Below are 16,447 nucleotides of genomic sequence, written 5' to 3'. Positions count from 1 at the left end.
TAAGATGAAATCGTACTGGTAGAGATGTCATAGCTGTGCAAAGAGCAAGTAAAGTGCTATGTGTGCTTAATAGTTTGTACGGTTGATGACTTAAAAATATTGGCCCATCAACAAGGCTTTATCGGTACAAAGACAACTAAAGTGCATCCGTGTAAGTTTGAGCCTAATTTAAAGTATATCAAAGCCAGAGATGAGCAAACGCTACCATAGACTTCTTGCAAAGCAGCTATGGGTGCTAATCGAGTGTACACATAGAGGATAAGGCCGAGGAAGACTTAAATAACCGAACTAAGCCTCTGTCATTCCTATTGCAAATCAAAGTGTAGGTGCAAATTAGATCATTGTCGGCCAAATGTTCCAAACAAAATCACATGTGTACTGACTTAATTCTCTGCTTTGCTGTAACTATTACCTCACCCCCCTGTCTATTAACCGGTCGACTTTTCCTCCAATCAATGTATATGTAGGATGCTACAACCTGATAACTTTCTGGCCGATCTATGTTAAGGCATCCTTGCATTTCCTCCTGCCATATTGTAAAAACAGGGGATTATGATTAGGGCTCCCGGTTTTATTGTATTTATTTTTTGACATTTCCGTCTGTATTTATCCATATTTATTTTTTACTAATTTTATCTGTATTTATCCATATTTATTTTGGCTTTTGTGGAAAAATTAGGCTGAAATTAGTATATTTCCACATTTATTTAACCAGTAAATATGCACTCATACTTGAGGGCCTACTGTGTCAATGCTGTAAACAACCACAGAAGATAAATCAATGCACTTATAAGAAAATATGCAAATTTCAGTATCAACCATGTGCATATCTACTGCTGTTAAAGCCTCTTTACTAAAAGTCATTTCTATTTTTAGCCCCCTTACCTATCAATCCACACAGCTATTGGCCTGGCAGTCATGACAAACAGTATTTCGAATTACTCAAAAAAGCAACCCAATTTTGTTTTTACACACATTTAAAAATAAATACAGACAAGAAAATAAATGTTTTCTGTCTGTAAATAAATGTTTTCTGTCTGTATTTATCTGTAAAAATCAGTAAAAACAGAAAACAGGGAGGATTAATTATGATACAGACTTCGGAGGGCTAGAGTCATTGCACAAAGCAGCATAAAGCGCATCAATGTTTCTCGGCCGCCCAAAAGGCAGCAGCCCGTGCCAGCTCTGGGTTGAGAAACCTTGGTCCAGGATTTAGTACAACCCTTTATCTGTAGTGTTCTAGTCTGAATCTGAGATATTTGGCCCTTTTCTCTGGTAGCAAAATCAGATGGAGTAATGGTTCCCTCCAGGGTTCAGACATCACTATCAGATATTTAGTCAATGGCACATTTTGTGGCCTCATGCTTTTCCCACACAAACGCTCAGTATTTCTTTTTCACCATTGGAAGTGTGATATTGTTAATATTTTCTAGGTTGTGCTGTAGATCTAAGCAGTGTATTGACTTAAAAGTGTGCTCTATGTGTCTAAGAAAAGGCAAGCTGCTGCAATTCGGCCTCTCAGGATATCCTTTCGACTCGTCTGGAATTCTGTGAAGGCAGGGGTAGTCCAGACTCATATAAATAGCCTATTGGGCGGAAGGCTTTATAATCAGCTACAGTAATTATTCTCAGTTCAGGTTCCTATACCTAAGTATGGCAGTCACCTCAAGAAGGAGTTTTCTACTTGTTAAAGCATTAACACATTTATGCGACCCCAAATTTCGGTGCCATAACTAACTGCAACTACTTTGGTTTTATACGCGGTTAGTGCAGACTTTATGAGGTGATTTTTACATTTGTTTGTGAATTTCCAAACCACTCCAGCTTGTTGGGACAAGGTCACTGTGGTCTTGGTTCCTTGGGCACCCCAGTGGAGCCGGTAATCGATCCACATACCCAAGTAATCAAAGTTTTTTACCTATTGCTCTATAAGATTTGCAGAGATCCTGAAGGGTGATTTTAACTTGGCTTCGGGTTTCATTATCATAAACTTTGTTTTCCGTAAATTGATTGTTAGTTTCCTTGCTTTACAAAAAATCTCAAAGCCTTCTAGCAGCTAGTGCATAGACAATCATGTACATGGTAAGATAATCGCATCATCTGCAAACATTAGGAGTGGAAGATGTTCATTCCCCAGCTTGGGTACATCAAGACCAAGATCGCGAAGAGATTTTCCTATGCCATTAATATAGATGTTCAATAAGGCAGGGGAATGAGCGCATCCTTGCCTTACCCCAGTGTGTACACCAAATGCAGCTGTACACTCACCTTTGTTACCAAATTTCACTACTGCTGTGTTGCAAGTGGGGAGGTTCATTAGCAGATTCAGTAAACAATTGGGGACAGCTTATTCCTCCGGATATGTTAAAGTGTATATTGATCGACAATGTTATAAGCTGTTCTTAAATCTATAAAGACCAGTGTGAGAAGTTGGCCTGTTGTATGATGTCTCCAGTTCTGGGGGCACCTTATATCAGTCCAAACAATCCCTTATGGTGGTGGTTGTAAGTCAACCTTATAGACAAGCTATCCTAGGGGTAGCATGGACTAAGCAGCCTTAAAGGCTTAACTTCAGAGGGCGAGTGAAGCGAGCTGTTTTACCATATACAATCCTGTAATACCAAATGAAAGGACACCACACCAGTTATATATTATCAAAATATATGTATTTATTCTTAGAATAATCCCCACTACTCTTTATGAGCAATGAAGCACACGCGTTTAAATAAAAGCACAGTATAACATAGACAAGTTGCACGTTTTGGATGAGGCCGGTGGCACCTCAAACCATATATCAATAAAGTGGTATAATAATCACTAATCGATTGGGGGTAAGGCTTAGGGCCTTGGGAATCGCTTGGACTACGATGCACTAACAGCAGTTAGGGCGGGAGTAGCCCGCGGGATTCGGGTGCAGTGCAGAAAGCACAGGCATGCACCAATGCAAAGTCAATGGTGCGTAAAAGTTATCGAGTTACAGTTTTAAGAGTCTTCCGACTGGCCTAGGAGGACAAAACTTTAGACTTAGACACTAGAGGTGTAAAACACTACAGGAGCACCGGCGTTCAAGAGTTACCTCACCCACAGGAAGCGGGTGCACAGGTGCAAAGGTGTGTCGGGTTTCGTCACGAAGATCTAGGGTGCCTGGAGATGAAGATGCTGCAGGCGTCCAGAAGAGAAGTGTCCGGTGCTATCCAAGGGTCGATCGAAGTTGTAGAGTACCTGAAAGCAGAGGGGACAGAGTCTGGGTCACTAGCCAGTGATCAGGTAGGAACCAGGAAGGAACCAGGCAATGTCGGGCGCAATCAGGTCGATGTTGTGTAGCTTCTCTCCGCTGCCACGTAGTCTCTGGGGTACCGAGGATGTCCTGGAGTGAATCACGAGCTGTCTCACAAAGGCTCTCGCTGTCGGCGGTGTTGGCTTCAAGATCGGAGTCAACAGGCCTTGGCAAAGGCAACCCACGCAGGAATCAAAGATGGCTTAACACTCGGACCAGCAAGGTCTGAGCGGGTGCTCCTTTTCAGGGGAGCGAGTGCCAGTCTGGAGCAACCAGACTAGCTGTGTAAATTCAAGGTTTCATCTGTACTGGGGCCACTAGCCAACAGGCAAGCCACCGGACCAACGCGTCGAGCAGAAAGATGCAAAAGGGCCCCACGCAGCACTCGTCGAGTGTGCAGGGGTGAGCTTCGGTGCACAACTGCTCGGGGCTGGAGCTTCTCAGACTCCAATGCACAGCTTCGAGGGGGCCTCGGATGCTGCACGGTCAGCGCTTTGTTGTTTCTCCAAGATGGCCGCTCCCACGCTTCAGGTCGCCTCCACGGGTCTCAGCTCTGCAGGGACTGTGGATAGGGCTGTTAGAAGGCAGGCACGCTGGGTCTTGTTGATCTCTGTCGCTCGAGTTCTGGCGGGAACTGCAACAAAGCAAACATCGAGGTGCTGGATGGTGCCTGTTTGCACAGGGTGGTCACTCCTTGACCACAAGGGAGATTCTTCAGTCTTCCACGAGGAGTGGGATGTCGAAGGGTCCAGAGTTTCGTTTCATAAGTTTCAGTCAGGATAATCTGATGTGCATTGGCACAGCTCCTACTTTTAAGTCGAATCAAGGGGCTGGATTACCTGCTAGGTCCCTCCTAAGAGTGGGACCTGGGAAGGGGGTGGTTACATCCCTTTCCCTTTGTCCAGTTTCGCGCCAGGACTGGGGCAGGATGGCCCCAGAACCGGTTTGACTGGAATCTGCCCAGGGACACCTTGTGCGCCCCAGGCAGTGTCTAGTTTCATTCAACCCTCCCTGCTACAATCCACTATCTCCTGTCTGGGGTGGTGTGACACCTCCCTGTGACAGGAAACCCTTTGTCCATGCGTCCTCTGCCGAGTTTCGGTCAGCAGCAGGAGGCCAGACATGTGTCTGTGGCAGCAGCATCCATTTTGTGATGCTGGGACTCTAGTTAGGATAAACCGCGTTTTAGTAAAGTAACATGCCTGCACCCTCTAGAAGGGTGGGATGCTATCCCCATTACCAGGACTGGCAAGGGGATAGTATTCCAATGTGTATGACACCAAACAGGACATGTTTTGATAAAGCCAAACCAGAGTTGCAATAACCGTAAGGATTATAATGCACTTAAGAGTATATGGTATGGCAGTATCACTGGAACAGCATTAAGGAATTGGTCCCAACACTGCAGACAGGCTCAGCTCATGCTAGAGCACCATCTCACATAAAGCCATGCACTCTGCCTCCAGGACTGTAAAGGCCTGCCATAGGAGTAGGACTGATAGGTATAGATGTGTCCAGATATAGGTTTAGACATAGGTATACTACATCTAAGCAAGGGGTGAGTACACCACCTTGCCCCAGCTGTGGGAACAGCCAGTTGTGTCAATTTAAGTACCAGCCAGGGGTGGCAAAAGATATGCTGCAGTCCCTGGTAGGCCTTGGATGCACCTATGCCCTGGGCACCTATAGTGCATGGTATAGGGGCTGACAAGGTGTCCAGTACCAAATTGGTTATGTACCTATAGTACAGGGAGTCCATTTAAAGAGAGAGCAGATAGCCTGGGGCCCTGATTAGCAGGATCCCAGGCCAGCTAAGTCGAAAATCAGCTAAACACAAGGCAAATAATCCGGGGTAACCATAGTCAGGTATCCACCTTCCTACATAGCCCCCCCAAACGAAAGGAGATAAGGCTATCCTTGACCAGGTAAGCCTATATTGCCTAAGTGGCCATATAATGAAGTACCTGCACTAGCATGGTTACCCCCTGTCTCATGGTCCACTAAGCAATCCCTCACCCTAGGGGTATCAGAGGGTCTCCACCATAGGGAATCACTACCTTGGGTGTGTTTTGGCAAAGTAAAAGGCTGGTGTTGAGATGGAGTACTGAAGTGGGGCCCCACTAATGTAGGGCTCAGCTTCCTCCAATCATCTTCCACCATGTGTGCCTTTCTTTCCTTGACTGAGTTGCACTGAGCTCTCAGGGTCAACCTCTGGCTGCCTACAGCTGGAGGCTAGTACCCTTCTGTTGGCTTACTGGAGGGACAGATCAGGTTTGGGGCCTTGGGGTCCCAGGTTTGGCTGTGCCCAATAGTGTCCATTTGGGGGAGGTCCCTAACTAGTTGTAAAGGGGATCCCTCAGGAATTTTTAAAGTTTTCACCTGGCTAGGGCTGCTAGCTTTGGTGCCCCTAATCTGCTGATGGGGGTGCTTTATTTGACAGGGGGCCCTTTGGGGCTCACTGACCTCCTTGACCTCTGTAGCCCTGGGCTGACTGAGGCAGGGTAGAGAGGGGCAGGTTACCTGCTCCAGACTGGGTCCCACCTTGGAAGGGTCCACTGACATCAGGGGTTCTGCCAGGCTAAGCCTGACTACCTCTGGGGCAGTTTCTTCACAAGGGGTAAGATCAGTTCCCTGAGGAGGCTGATCCTTTCCTAATGTCTGGTGGGAGGGAGATTTCTCTTCCTCCTCAATGCTCTCTGTTTGTGTGGAGTGATCCATAGTTTCAGGCTTCACAACACATGAATCAGTTTGAGTTTGGGCTGTGGCCATCACAGCCCCACCAACCTTTTCAGGAAGGGACTCAGTTTGGGTATGGGCTGTTACCATCACAGCCCTGCTAATCTGTTTAGGAAGGGATTCTTCTGAAGATGGGGCTGCGTCTTGCACAGCCCTACCAACCTTTTCAGGAAGGACATCTTGGATTGGGGCTGTGGCCAGCACAGCCCCACTAACCTTTCCATGGAGATTTACCATTTTAGAATGGGTTTCTTGTTCAACCTCAGCCCAGGCTGAGATTTCCAAATCATTTCCAAGTAGACAATCTACAGGCAAGTTTGCTGACACTGCCACTCTCTTTGGGCCAGTGACACCTCCCCAGCTGAGATTTACTACTGCCATGGGATGATTTTTCTGTACTCCATCAATGTTAGTCACCTGATATGTGGCACCAGGTAAAAGTTGCCTTGAGGGGACTAGATTCTCAGTCACCATAATGATACTAGCCCCTGTGTCTCTGTAGGCCTCAACTTTTTGACATTGATGATGGGCTCCTGTCTATACTTGCTCAAAGTGTTTGGGCAATCAGTGAAGTTGGCAAACCCCATGCCATTTTCATAGACAAGAGTATCTGGACTAGTGGACCTGGTTAGGCCAGAATCTACCTGAGCTCCAAAAGTAAACCCACCCAAATTCTTGGGGGTGCTCCCACCACCTGGGGGATTACTGCTGACAGTAACAGGAGGTGTTGGAGTTTTACTTGGAGGTATGTTTTCCTTACTGTTATTCCTGGGACAACTGCTATCAGTTTTCCAGTGGCCGGCTGTTTACAGACATGGCAATAAGTTTTATTCTGGTCAGAGGAAGTGTTTTGGGACCCACCCTTGGAGTTTTGGGGCCCTGTGGGAGACTTGTCTTTAGATTTATCCCCACCCTTCTCTTGAGCCTTGGAAGTATCCTTCTTTTGGTCATTACCCTGATTCTTAGGCCTAATCCTGGTTCTGACCCATTTGTCTGCCCTCTTACCCAATTCTTGTGGAGAGGTCAGATCTGAGTCCACCAGGTGCTGGTGTAAAAGCTGGTTCTGACAATTACTTAGGATCTGATCCCTCATAATCAAATTATACAATCCTGTATAGTCATGTACTTTGCTGCCATGTAGCCAATCTTCCAGAGCCTTAGTAGCACAATCTACAAAATCAGTCCAGTCCTGAGTCTGAGCTTTTTGGGTATCCCTGAACAACAACCTGTATTGCTCAGTGGTTAAGCCAAACCCATCAATAAGAGCACTCTTCAGGACTGTATAGTTTTGAGCATCCTCAGATCTAACTGTGAGGAGCTTATCTCTCCCTTTCACAGAAAAGGAGAGCCACAAGATTGCGGCCCAATGATCTTCAGGAACCTGCTGTACCATGCAGGATCTCTCAAGAGCAGTTATCCACTTGTGGATATCATCCCCATCTCTATAGGGGGGCACAATCTTACTCAGGTTTCTATGATCATAGGACCTGTCTTTATTTTTTGGGATAATGCTGCCACCAGTGGGGATCTCCCCACTCAACTTCTGCTCTCTTGCAAAAGCTAGTCTAGCTTGGGCCAGGGCTAATTCCTCTCTTTCTATTTGGAGATTCACTGCTCTCATCCTGGCCTTATGCTCTCTGCTTTGAGGGGAAGTCATTCCTCTCTGTGATTCTCTTGAGGCACTAGAAATGTGAGAATCCCTGGAAGGGCTTCTCTCTCTCCTATTGCCTGGGAGAATCCGGTTATGAACTCTGGGGAGGTGCTGGCCCTCTCCATTTCCATGTAGGTCCAAGTTGGCTTGGCTAAGCCTTACCACTGGTACCTGGGTATCCCCTTGACCATGATCTCACTCTTCACCTTCTGATTCAGGGTCTACCTCCTCATTTTCTACTTCTGGGGAGGTGTTCTCAGTATCTAGGGGGTTCACTCCATCTCCTGATCCCGAGGGAGCTACTCTAGCTTTCTTAAGGTCATCCTTTTCTAGGATGGCTATCATGATAGGAATGGTAGGGTTGTGACCCTTTCTCAGCGTCCTTGCAAGGCACAAGGCACTCAAGTCTCTGTGGCTGAATTTGTCATAGTTGGAGGTTGCCTGTGGAGGGTCAACCATCACAGGTAGAGAGCCTGTAGCTTCACCTGTGCCAGACATGACTCTAGTGTGGTGTAAGTGATGCACCTACCTACACTAAGTGTTTTCCTACTGTACCTTGCTAGTGAGTTGTAGTCAGGGTGTGCTAAGCCCTTCTACCTACAACTACTAAGTTCAGTAGAACTTAAATATGCTAAGCTTTTATTTATATGTACCTATGGTACTTAATGTGATCTTTCAATTTGATATAAGATTGTAAAGGTAAAACAACAGCAAAGCTCGAATCCGTACCGCTGCTCACCAATATGAGAAGTTGGCCTGATGTATGATGTCTCCAGTTCTGGGGGCACCTTATATCAGTCCAAACAATCCCTTATGGTGGTGGTTGTAAGTCAACCTTATAGACAAGCTATCCTAGGGGTAGCATGGACTAAGCAGCCTTAAAGGCTTAACTTCAGAGGGCGAGTGAAGCGAGCTGTTTTACCATATACAATCCTGTAATACCAAATGAAAGGACACCACACCAGTTATATATTATCAAAATATATGTATTTATTCTTAGAATAATCCCCACTACTCTTTATGAGCAATGAAGCACAAGCGTTTAAATAAAAGTACAGTATAACATAGACAAGTTGCACGTTTTGGATGAGGCCGTGGCCACTCAAACCATATATCAATAAAGTGGTATAACAATCACTAATCGATCGGGGGTAAGGCCTAGGGCCTTGGGAATCGCTTGGACTATGATGCACTAACAGCAGTTAGGGCGGGAGTAGCCCGCGGGATTCGGGTGCAGTGCAGAAAGCACAGGCATGCACCAATGCAAAGTCAATGGTGCGTAAAAGCTATCGAGTTACAGTTTTAAGAGTCTTCCGACTAGCCTAGGAGGACAAAACTTTAGACTTAGACACTAGAGGTGTAAAACACTACAGGAGCACCGGCGTTCAAGAGTTACCTCACCCACAGGAAGCGGGTGCACAGGTGCAAAGGTGTGTGGGGTTTCGTCACGAAGATCTAGGGTGCCTGGGGATGAAGATGCTGCAGGCGTCCAGAAGAGAACTGTCCGGTGCGATCCAAGGGTGGATCGAAGTTGTAGAGTACCTGAAAGCAGAGGGGACAGAGTCTGGGTCACTAGCCAGTGACCAGGTAGGAACCAGGAAGGAACCAGGCAATGTCGGGCGCAATCAGGTCGATGTCGTGTAGCTTCTCTCCGCTGCCACGTGGTCTCTGGGGCACCGAGGATGTCCTCGAGTGAATCACGAGCTGTCCCACAAAGGTTCTCTCTGTCGGCGGTGTCGGCTTCAAGATCGGAGTCAACAGGCCTTGGCAAATGCAACCCACGCAGGAATCGAAGATGGGCTTAACACTCGGACCAGCAAGGTTTGAGCGGGTGCTCCTTTTCAGGGGAGCGAGTGCCAGTCTGGAGCAACCAGACTAGCTGTGTAAATTCAAGGTTTCATCGGTACTGGGGCCACTAGCCAACAGGCAAGCGACCGGACCAACGCGTCGAGCAGAAAGATGCAAAAGGGCCCCACGCAGCACTCGTCGAGTGTGGAGGGGTGAGCTTCGGTGCACAACTGCTCGGGGCTGGAGCTTCTCAGACTCCAATGCACAGCTTCGAGGGGGCCTCGGATGCTGCACGGTCAGCGCTTTGTTGTTTCTCCAAGATGGCCGCTCCCACGCTTCAGGTCGCCTCCACGGGTCTCAGCTCTGCAGGGACTGTGGATCGGGCTGTTAGAAGGCAGACACACTGGGTCTTGTTGATCTCTGTCGCTCGAGTTCCGGCGGGAACTGCAACAAAGCAAACGTCGAGGTGCTGGATGGTGCCTGTTTGCACAGGGTGGTCACTCCTTGACCACAAGGGAGATTCTTCAGTCTTCCACGAGGAGTGGGATGTCAAAGGGTCCAGAGTTTCGTTTCATAAGTTTCAGTCAGGATAATCTGATGTGCATTGGCACAGCTCCTACTTTTAAGTCGAATCAAGGGGCTGGATTACCTGCTAGGTCCCTCCTATGGGTGGGACCTGGGAAGGGGGTGGTTACACCTCTTTCCCTTTGTCCAGTTTCGCGCCAGGACTGGGGCAGGATGGCCCCAGAACCGGTTTGACTGGAATCTGCCCAGGAACACCTTGTGCGCCCCAGGCAGTGTCTAGTTTCATTCAACCCTCCCTGCTACAATCCACTATCTCCTGTCTGGGGTGGTGTGACACCTCCCTGTGACAGGAAACCCTTTGTCCAGGCGTCCTCTGCCGAGTTTCGGTCAGCAGCAGGAGGCCAGACATGTGACTGTGGCAGCAGCATCCATTTTGTGATGCTGGGACTCTGGTTAGGATTAACCACGTTTTAGTAAAGTAACATGCCTGCACCCTCTAGAAGGGTGGGATGCTATCCCCATTACCGGGACTGGCAAGGGGATAGTATTCCAATGTGTATGACACCAAACAGGACATGTTTTGATAAAGCCAAACCAGAGTTGCAATAACCGTAAGGATTATAATGCACTTAAGAGTATATGGTATGGCAGTATCACTGGAACAGCATTAAGGAATTGGTCCCAACACTGCAGACAGGCTCAGCTCATGCTAGAGCACCATCTCACATAAAACCATGCACTCTGCCTCCAGGACTGTAAAGGCCTGCCATAGGAGTGACTGATAGGTATAGATGTGTCCAGATATAGGTTTAGACATAGGTATACTACATCTAAGCAAGGGGTGAGTACACCACCTTGCCCCAGCTGTGGGAACAGCCAGCTGTGTCAATTTAAGTACCAGCCAGGGGTGGCAAAAGATATGCTGCAGTCCCTGGTAGGCCTTGGATGCACCTATGCCCTGGGCACCTATAGTGCATGGTATAGGGGCTGACAAGGTGTCCAGTACCAAATTGGTTATGTACCTATAGTACAGGGAGTCCATTTAAAGAGAGAGCAGATAGCCTGGGGCCCTGATTAGCAGAATCCCAGGCCAACTAAGTCGAAAACCAGCTAAACACAAGGCAAAAAATCCAGGGTAACCATAGTCAGGTATCCACCTTCCTACAACCAGGAAGATTGGGACATTTCGGAGAGCTACATACTTCAAGCAGAGCATGTATAATCGCAGAACCTGATCCACTGTGCGCTGTTCCTTGTGAAAACCAGCAAGTGTTATGTTATGTAATTGTCCCCCTTCCAGGGCTCCAACCGAGAGAGCAGCAGCTTACAGAGTATGTTGCCTAAACTGTCCAATAATGAAATTGGGTGATAATTGGTGGAATCTTCTCCTCTTCCTTTTTTTGTAAATTGGAACAATTACAGTTGACTTTCAGGAGTGTGGCATCACACCTTCCATTAATTACGTCAATGTGGTGTTGAATGCTGCCGTCAAGGACCCAGACACACGTCCAAGTTGATTTTGAACATATCAACTGTGATTTTCCGGCCTCCCTATTGGTTGCTGGTCCGATGCATCACTTCAGTTTTTATCGGAAGAAGCACCGACCAGCTACAGTTCTATTGCGCTATAGGGATTTCTCAGTTTCCTTTTGGGACTACTTGGGCTTTTTTTTTAATACCAACACTTCGCCACAGCACCCGCTTCATGGTCTGTGGCCTTATACGGCAAGGAATAAAAGATCTCCGACAAAGAGCCCCTTTACGGGTGACTGTTGGGTATTGCAGCACCGACCCAATAAGGAGCAGGTCCAGATGATGAAGCATGACACTTAGCTTGCTGGCCCCACAGTCCCCTCTCTTGTTGAAAGCAGAGTTCCCAGAAGTCTTCACTAGTCAACTATGGTGTCTTAAACGGTACATCCGTAGTATTAGACTAAGGGAAAATGCTCATCAAGTGTCAGCCAAAGTGAGAAACCTTCCATTGTCCATGCATGAGGCAGTGAGGGAAGAGCTGGAGAGAATCTGTAGCTTGGGAGTGATAGAACTGAAAGAAGCCATGGAATGGCTTGCACCTATAGTGGTTGCCAAGAAGACCGATCGGTCAATAAGACTATCCATCGAGTTGAGAGCACTGAACAAGGAGTTAGTTGTAGATAGATGGCCAAGGTTGCTGGAGCTAAGGTATTTTCCACTCTAGACCTTACCTCCACATATTATCAGGTTACACATATGGGGGCATACAAGTTCAAACTCACGTCTTTTGGACTTGTATCTGCAGCAGGATCTTTCAGAGGTCAATGTCAAACATGTTACGAGGAAGCCCCGGGGTATTTTGCTACCAAGACAATGTCTTGATCTTTGGCAAGTCCCAAGACCAACATGATGGAAGGATCAAACTGGTGCTACAGAGGTTCATGGAACAGGGGCTTACAATCAAAGGTGAAAAGTGTAAAAGGGGGTGCTCTGAGATAAATAATCTAGGACATAGAATAACAGTTGAAGGCATTCAACCTAAATCTGAGCTAAAAGATTACATCATGCAGTTGGCTTCGCCAAAATATTAAGATGAAGTGAAGTCATTTCTGGGAATGTTGTTTGTACGTTTGTAAACATATATTATGGATATGGGTGTGATCAATTTGGTACCTCTAAAAAGACAATCATTGAATGTGGATAGTTCCTCCCAAACCATCCAGTATGGCTTTAGCTGTTCATCATGCTTTTCTTGCCCAATCCACCCCTTCTAAACTTCTTTACATACCATTTGCAAAATAAAGTCTGATTTCAACCCATTCTTTCCATTGGGTCTCCTCAAGGGCCCTTTGTATTATGACACATATTCTTATACTTTGTGCTGCCACCTCCTCTTCTCCCTGTTCTGTATCACTCTCCCCATCCTCCTTATTGTCCTCAACTAGCCGGGAGAAGCAAACTGCTGCATAGTTTCTAACCCCCTGGGACGTACTAAACTTAAAATGTGTACTTCGTAGGTTAACCACCCACGGTCTAATTCTGCTGCAGATGTAGTTTAATCCTTTCTTCATCTGTGAGAGGCTTGTGATCCATTCTCAAGATGGACCAAGTGCCCTAAATGAAATTGCTAAACTTGTTGAGTGCCCAATATACAGCCAGAAACCTCATTTTTGTTTACAGATTAGTTATTTGTGCCCTGTGTCAGTGATTGGGATGCAAAAGTGTACGTCTCTTCCCCTTTCTCCCTCTCTTATACCATGATGGCACCTTAGCCCTAATAACTAGCATCTGTCATTATAATGATCTTCCTTCCTGGTATAAAGGACTTGAGATTAAGGGCTGCAGCTAATGTTTTTTTTAAATCTTCAAATTCTAACTAACATTTCTTGTCCGACCGAAAGTGCACCCCACTCTTAAGCAAAGTATGAATGTTATATGTCCTACTTGCATAATTGTTTACAGACTTACCACTTAGCTGCATGCTCTGCTGTGTTGGCCTGCAGTGGCTGCTTCTGTCTTGGGCAGTGAAAGGACGGGAGTGGACTTTCTGCATCCTATTTGGCTGAGTTTCTCCAAGGGCTTGAGGTACAGCTTGCTTCCTGTTCAAGAAGTCTCAGTAACAGCAAAGCCTTCAGGTTCATCTGCTACCAGCACTGGGGAAATGTGTGTTTTGTGCTGTAATGGAAGAAAAAGCAACCTAATGCCATCAACAACGCCACTGCTGACTCCGTGACCCAAAGATATTTCAGAGGGCACCACCGCACTTCACACCGCAACCCTGGTCTCACCGTTACCACTATTTGCCGCCGCCACCAATCTGCTGCTTTACACTGCCTACCTGGTATCCCTGATGATGCGCTGCTGTCAATGACTCCACTGCCTTCAGCATGACTTTTGGATACTGCTTGTGGAGAGCACGGAGCACCATCATGCTTTGCACCGCAGTGCTGGTCTCATCGACACTGCCGCTCCATGCTGACATCGACGCACTCTGTGCACCATGGTTTGGGGGCACCCCTCATAGGTTACGCAATGCACCACTCTGTCCCACACACCATAGCCTTGGCCCAATGACATCAACGCCATTGACTCCAGTTCGTCATCCAACGACAGCGCTTCAGCTACAACGACGCCTGCACAGTCAACTTTTATCACCACAGCCCTGGTTTCACCGATACCTCTGGATGCCGTCACCAAGCTGCTGCCTGCACCACAACTTGAGGGTACCACACGCCATACCACTGCACTTTGCACCGCAGCCCCAAGGCCCCAATACCCGCCAATGCCAGGGCTCCCAATTTCAACCGCACAGAGTTTGACCTGCAATGTGTATGACTTCAAGGGCTCGACTCCTGCACCGACCTCCGGAACTGATGCCTGGAATGCCGGCACTTCGAGCTCACCATGAGGTTACGTATGCCCTGCATTTCTAAAGGTTCTGTTTTGTTATTCTTCCCGACAACGTAGCTGGGCCACGATGCCGCAGTCAGCCAGAACTGTTGGATTTGTTTGTTTCATGATGCCTTGTTAGCCCCGGATGGAGTATTTTAAATAACCCCAAGTTGGAATTTTTTTCTTTTGGTCTTGTTTTATGCAGATTTATAGTGGTTAATTTTCTAAAACTGGTGTTGTGTCCTTTTGTCATGTTTTCACTATTCCACTGCTGGTTATGTGCAAATGCTTTACACACTGCCTCTGAGATAAGCCTGACTGCTCGTGCCAAGCTACCAAGGGGGTGAGCAGTGGTTATTTTAGAATTGTACCTCCCTTATCCTAGCTAGGAAGAAGGATCTCTACTTGGACACGGTAACAACCTGCCATTTCTAACATGGCATCTTAATATTGGATAACAAAAATTTGTATTCTCCATCATACAGAGCACTAAACAGAATATAAGAATGTATTTGTGTTGCTCCTTTTGGGTCACCCCTATTTATGTTCCTGGTTGTAAAGCCTAATGTAGACCAGGGGGGCATATGATGTAGGAGGTTTTTGTGCCAGGCTTAGGGCTCTGATTCCCAAGTGTTATTTCGAAATGATGGTTGTTTTTTTGCTGCTCAGCTACTGGAAAGAGACAGCCATGGTCAGGGGTATCTCTCAGTGAGCTAGCTACAGGAGTGCAGCAAGAGCTGTTGCACCAGGACACTGTGGTATTAGGGGCCAAGTGGACAAAATGTTTGTTTTGATTTTGCTGTCCAAGCTGGGGATGGGGGGTGCAAGGTAGGCAATTTACTTTGCTTGCACTAGAGTGTATAACTACATTGCTGCTCCACTGCCACTCCCCACCCCAAGTCCTCACAGACATGGTCCAGCATCTCCCATGGCAGGTTGGCCCCTTCAGAGGGGAGGCTATCAGTAGTGTATTACGTGTAATGGAAATGGATCACAGGGGTGTTAGGAACCTAATAACACAAAGTCTGGCTGTGTTTTTCAGTCCAGCAAGTAAACAGAGAGATCTTCCTTACAGCATTATCACATCACTGCCCCCTCCTAAAAACTGTCAGCCATGATCCATCACTGCAAAACCCAGGACAGGCCCCCATTCTCCTAAGCCTCACAGTTGTGATCAATCTCTGTACTATCTGCCAGTGGTGGGTCATCTTCCCCTGAACCTTCCCACAATGATCTTGCACTGTGCGATCCTGTAGTGGGGGTCCCTCCTTGAGGCCCAGTGAAGTAGTGTGGCAGGATGCAGGATTGCCACATTTTAGATGCCTCCCCAGTGTCCTGCAATGCTCTCCTCCAGAACGCCCAAAATCGTGATGTTTGCTCACTAAGGGACTAGCAGGCTAATCAGTAGGGAACACCTCAATCAGCTCAGCACAATGGGATGTCTCAGCACTAACCCTGGGAACAATCCAATCCAATCCAAAATTTCTTTATTTCGGCCATGAAGGCCATAAAAGATACATAAAAAACATTTAAAAAACATTTAAAAAGCATCCATGCATTTCATTTTTACATAATTCCATTATTATAATACAATGATTACAGGGAAGCACCACAGGTATTAAAATCAATAGGACAAGCTAAACAGATGATATCCGTATTAACAATCTCATCTAGATACTGTTACTGTTTTCCTGTCTACATTTAGATTCGGTAGGCAGTAGTTTGAGCCTTCTAGTCCACATGGCTAGCAGATATTTAGAGACTGCGAATACGATACAACCTAGGGTGCTAGTCTTTAAAATTCTGAGGGAGTATAACAGATTTTTAAAACCCAGGTTCCTGCATAAAGGTATCAGCCAATACTTTCTAGATTTGCTGTAGGCGGGACTATAGAAGAGCACATGGATTTCATCCTCCACACTACAGCTGCAAGCTGGACAAGACTTATCATCTGAGACAGACCAATTGCTTGTAAAAGCTTTAAGAGGCAAGGTGCCAAGCCTCCATTGAATAAAAAGCTTCCTTGCTAGGATTGGAAAAATAATATCCATAAAATCCTCGAACCTATAAAAACTTTTGGAAATCAAAAATGATTTGGTAAGGGT

Source organism: Lissotriton helveticus, chromosome 6 (assembly GCF_964261635.1).
Source record: "Lissotriton helveticus chromosome 6, aLisHel1.1, whole genome shotgun sequence".
NCBI lineage: Eukaryota > Metazoa > Chordata > Amphibia > Caudata > Salamandridae > Lissotriton > Lissotriton helveticus.
Note: the sequence above shows the minus strand (reverse complement) of the source record.